The following is a 6,188-nucleotide window of genomic DNA, read 5'->3' on the forward strand; positions in this document are numbered from 1 at the left end:
TTAAACTTCACAAAGAGATGAAGTTTAAACTCCACCTGGATGAGTATTAAACTTCACAGAGAGATGAGGTTTAAACTCCACACATATAGATGAGTATTAAACTTCACAAAGAGATGAGGTTTAAACTCCACATGGATGAGTATTAAACTTCACAAAGAGATGAGGTTCAAACTCCACACGGATGGGTCTTGTACCTCACATATGGATGAGTAGTAAACTTCACAAAGAGATGAGGTTTAAACCCCACTCATATAAATGAGTGTTAAACTTCACAAAGAGATGATGTTTAAAATCTACATGGATGAGTATTAAACTTCACAAAGAGATGAGGTTTAAACTCCACATGTATGAGCCTTGTACCTCACATATAGATGAGTGTTAAACTTCACAAAGAGATGAGGTTTAAACTCCACATGGATGAGTATTAAACTTCACAAAGAGATGAAGTTTAAACTCCACACGAATGGGTCTTGTACCCCATATATAGATGAGTGTTAAACTCCACAATGAGATGAAGTTTAAACTCCACACAGATGGGTCTTGTACCCCACACTGGATGAGCTGGTGCTCCATATGATTAGATAATACTCACTTCGCATAAGTAGTATATCTCCATCATTGAATTGATTGATTATTTTCTTCATAATAAATGTGTATATTGGAATTATCTGATTATGATAGATGTGGATTATCGTTAATTTAGTTGATGAAAGAAATCTTAGTTATATCATTAATAGTTCTAAAGAATATTTTTGGGTGAAGGCGGGTGCCATGATCGACTTTTTTCCGGTTACCGCTTCGGCTGAGAACAATACTTGTTTTAAAATTGTGTGTATTATTCAATGGGATTTAGTATCTCATTAAAGTGTTGTTTTCAGATACTGAAACCATTGGGGTGTCGAGAGTTGAGAAGTCCTACCTCCCTTGAGAAGAGTGACTTCCTTCAATTAGGTTAGTAGATCAAAACTAAGTAGACATAGTGTCTACAGTGTACTTTATTTCGGGATTCGATATTATTTGCCCAGTTTTAGATATTTTAAATATTAAAGATTTTTCAGTTGTAAGAATTTATTTTGAGATTTCATAACATTACTTCTTTCGAACAATTCATTATTTGTTACAGTACCTTATTATCTTATATAACTTTGAAGTTTTTCCATTAGTACCTCAGTTTTTATACCCACGTAACTAGGCGTTACAATTTTGGTATCAGAGCCAGTTTGAACCTAGATGGGGCTGTCGTGTGGGTTTACTTTAATTTATTAATAATTTTTATAAAAAAAAATCAAAACTTGGGCTTATAGGATTGTTTGTTATTTCCATTAGTACCTCAGTTTTTATACCCACGTAACTAGGCGTTACAATTTTGGTATCAGAGCCAGTTTGAACCTAGATGGGGCTGTCGTGTGGGTTTACTTTAATTTATTAATAATTTTTATAAAAAAAAATCAAAACTTGGGCTTATAGGATTGTTCGTTATAGTCATACATTTTGTATGCTAATATATTGGGCTTGGTCAACCCAATGCTTGATTGGTGGTGAAAATATTTATGACAGGTAACAAGCGAGGTACGAATAACGCATTTGCTAAGGCTTTCTGCTTGATAGCGGGAGCCATGGAGAATAGACGAAGACTCTCCCTCATTTGAGAGGACCCAATGTCGAATCGGTAACAGTCGTAGACCCTCAATATCTTGGGCTTTCTGAATTTCGAAAGAACAATCCACCACCTTTTCGAGGTCAGTTATGATCTAGTCGAACCAAAACGTGGTTGTTGAAGTTAGAGAAGATCTTTAGCATCATGCATTGTGTTGACACTCACAAAGTGGACCTCGTCGTTTATGTCAGAGTCTGATGTTGAGCATTGGTGGATTTGTATCAGAGGAGTTTTGTTGACAAAACGAGTTTCTTTTACTAAGGATAGGTTTAAGGAGTTATTTATTGAGAAGTATATTCTCCACAATGTACGTATTCAAAAGATAATAAAGTTTATTCATATTCGTCATGGAGATATTTTAGTTGTAGAGTATGTCGCCAAATTTTGAAGCTACATCAAGATACTCTTGTTATCTTAGGGACAATCCCCAAGACGAGTGGAAGGCTATCAAAATTGAGTAAAGACTTAAGTCTGAGCTGCAAAGCTTTAATTGGAATTATAAGGATCTGTGACTACCCCACCATGGTAAACAAGTCTAGGGTGGTTGAGAAAAAGATGCAAGCACCAAAAGTTGAGAAACCGAAGAAGAAGTTTATCTCTGGTGGAAAGAAATTTTACAGTAAAGGCTATAAATTTCATATGAATCTACACCCTTTACCCACAATTTCAAAGGACAAGTAAAGACATGCTCCAACTAGTAAGACTATGAGGTTGTTTGTAGACTATCGAAAATTGAATCAGGTTACCATCAAGAATAAAAATTCCTTGCCTAGGATAGATGACCTCTTAGATCAATTGAGTGGAGCTTCAGTATTTTCTAAGATAGACTTGAGGTCTGGGCATCATCAAATTAGGGTCAAAAGTGAAGATATTCCTATGACAACTTTTAGGACAAGATACAAACACTATGAGTATGTATTGATGCATTTTGGAGTTACCAATGTCCTTGCTATTTTATGGATTATATGAATCAAATTTTTAGACCATTCTTAGATAGGTTTGTGGTGGTGTTCATCGATGATATTCTAATCCACTCTAGGAGCTTGGGTGAGCATGAAGAACACATGAAGATATTATTGAAAGTTTTGAGAGATAACACGCTGTATGCAAAACTTGAGAAATATGAGTTATGGCTTGATGAGGTGAGGTTTTAGGGCATACCATCTCTAGTAAGGGAGTAGCAGTTGACTCTAGTAAGGTAGATTCTATATTAAGTTGGCCCCAACCTAAATCAATGACTGAAGTAAGAAATTTATTAGGATTGACGGGTTACTATAGGAAATTTATAGAGATGTTTTCTAGTCTAGTTTTAACTCTCACCAAGTTGACTAGATAAGGGAAAAAATTTGTGTGGGACTAAGAGTGCGAGGATAATTTCCACGAGGCAAATTATCCAACCCGTTTTCTTTAATCAGCAGTTATAGTCTTTGCTCTTCAGATTTGGAGGCATTACTTGTATGGAGCGTCATTTGAGGTTTTTAGTGATGATAAAAGCCTTAAGTATTTGTTTGATCAAAAGGAATTAAATATGAGACAAAGAAGGTGGATGAAGTTCCTTAAGGACTACGATTTTGAGTTGAAATATCACCCTGGGAAAGCTAATGTAGTGGCTAATGCTCTAAATAGAAAATCCTTACGTGTAGCTTGTATGATGGTACAAGAGACAAGCCTAATAAAGGAGTTTGGAGATATGAATTTGGATGTGTCCCATAATGCTTTAAGATTGAATCTGAATAGGCTAGAAATTAGTAGTAACTTGAGAGGGATAATACAAAATGAACACCTATTAGCTAAAGTATTGTAGTCTCTTGTGGACAAGGAGAAATATACCTTATATGGTGACGATTTAGTGTTGTTTAAGGATAAGATCATTGTTCCTAAGGAGGGGAGTCTTAAGGATAAGATTTTAGAGGAAGCTCATAACAGTAAGTTTACGATGCACCCAGGAATAACTAAAATGCATCAAGATGTGAGAAAAATGTATGGGTTTTTTGTGTTTGTGTCATGTATATCAGAAGGTTAATATTGAGCACCAAAAGCATTCAGGATTGTTACAACCATTAAAAATTCCTGAGTGGAAATGGGATATATCTATGGATTTTAATGCTATTTGGGTGATAGTTGATCAAATGACCAAATCAGCTCATTTTCTACCAATTAAAACAACCTATAGTTTAGATAGACTAGTTGAGCTCTACATTAAGGATATAGTAAGGTTACATGGTATACGCACCTCTATAGTATCAGATAGGGATCCACGATTTACCTCTAGATTTTGGGAAAGCTTTTGCTATTAGAATGAGATTTAGTACATCTTACCATCCACATACAGATGATCAATCAAAGTGAATTATTCAAACTCTTTAGGATATGCTAAGAGCTTGTGTTCTAGATGAAGGTGAGAGTTGTGCATTCTACTAGAATATTTTTTATAACAACAATTATCACTCTAGTATAGGTATGGCACCGTATTAGGCTCTTTACGGAAGAAAGTGTAGGTCTCACACAAGTGTATCAGTGTGAAGTTAGGGATAAGTCTTTGTTAGGACCTTATTTAGTGCAAGAGACCACTAGTAGAATTCAACTAATTAGGGAAAGGATGCATAAAATGCAAAGTAGGGAAAAAAAGTTATGTTGACAAGAGAAGAAAACCATTGGAATTTCAAGAAGAGACACGTGGATTCTTAAGAGTCTCTTCTAAGACTGGAGTGAAAAGGTCAATGAAAGTCAAAATTAAAATTACTTTTATTTCATGGGTCATTTTTAAATTCTAAAGAGAGTAGATATGCTACTTATCAATTATCTCTTCCTCCACATGTATATAACCTTTATGATAGCTCTTGAGTTAGTCCAATTAAAAGATAATTTAATCTTTAATCCTAAATCTATACGCCTGAGATGGCTAATTCAGAATCAGAGGAAGCAGTCATATGACAGTATCGAAGTCTCCCTGATGCAAGTACATCAGTTTCTTTATAGCACAAGTTGGATCACTTTGGTTTTATTAACTTTGACATAAATTTCGGGGACGAAATTTCTTTAAGGAGGGGAGAAAATGTAACATCCTAAATCAAATGATTAAAAATAATTAGAATTTTAAAATATTCTAAATTATAGATTATTATGATTATATTATTATAATTATTATTATAATTACTATTATTATTATTATTATTATTATATCAAAAACTAATTTGCTTAAAATAAGGTAACATTAGTAAGTTGTTTGTTTGAGACTGTAATAATAGGAAGTTTGTTTTATTTCTTAACGGTTTGTGTGAAATAGATAATAACAAACAAGCTATTATAACAAAATTTTGCTACCTAATTATCTATTATTAAGGAGTCAAAGAAAATCAAACAAACAATCCTATATGAATTCAATATGTATTCGTTTTATTTGTAACAACCAAGAGTTTAGTGAGGCAAATATAGGATACCTGGTCAAACTATCTTATAAATATTTAATTATAAATAGATACAAAGAAGAAAATAAAAAAACTCAATACAGAGAATTATATAGGCCACCATAAAGAGGAGCAAAGTATGATTGTGTTTGCAGTAGCAACGATTAGTAACGATTAACACATACAAAACTTTGTATAAAAGAACGCTTCAAGAGGTGAGTAATCACACCCTTAAAACTTTTATGGTACATTTATTTTGAGAATTTGAGATGGAAAAAGAGTTAGATATTATGAATGGTATTTGCTTATCAAAATATTGAAGTAACAATGTCGATTTACAAGAAACGGGGGTTTGAATTGTAAACGTCCCTTTTAAAAATTCCTGTTAAAACTTAAGAAAATAACTCAAGAATGATCTTGGTTATAAAAACAGAAAACGGAGAACGTTCTTGGTTTATGTTATAAAACAGAGAACGTTCTTAGATTAGCAGAAAATCAGTTTCTATTTTATCTTAATTGATCAATGCAGTATAATAAAGAAAGAGATAGGAAAGAGAATACCACACAAAGATTTATCCTGGTTCACCCAACGTGAGTTACGTCCAATCCTCACACTGTGAGATTTTCCACTAAGTGTTTAAAACGAAGAGCCTTCTTAATCTTACATCACTTAGAATAGATCAACCTTGATCTATTTCCACCTTAATTACTTTCCACCCAAAAAGCAATTACAACACCTATCTAACCTTGATAGGAAGCAATCTTAAACAAACTATAAAAAAACTCTTATAGTTTGAGTTTTTACAAATGATTGAATTTGACAGAATCTGATATTGCTCAACTCTTGTTTGAGAATAGATTCTTTACAGAGTATCTAATGACAATTTCGCAGCTGATATATGAATGTGCAGCAGTGGCTGTTTCGCGAATTGCAGAGAATGATGTTGCCTCTGTTTTTGCAGAATTTCAAGCTTAAGTGTGATTGTATATTGTTGATTACTTAGCACTTGAATTTCTTGCTGAGAACTGGGATAATGGCCTTCTATTTATAGGTTGTAGATGTACTTGAATGAAGGTACAAGAGCTGTTGGAGAGACTTAGCTTTTTGACTGAAACATTATTTT

The sequence above is a fragment of the Cicer arietinum genome, chromosome 5 (assembly GCF_000331145.2).
Source record: "Cicer arietinum cultivar CDC Frontier isolate Library 1 chromosome 5, Cicar.CDCFrontier_v2.0, whole genome shotgun sequence".
NCBI lineage: Eukaryota > Viridiplantae > Streptophyta > Magnoliopsida > Fabales > Fabaceae > Cicer > Cicer arietinum.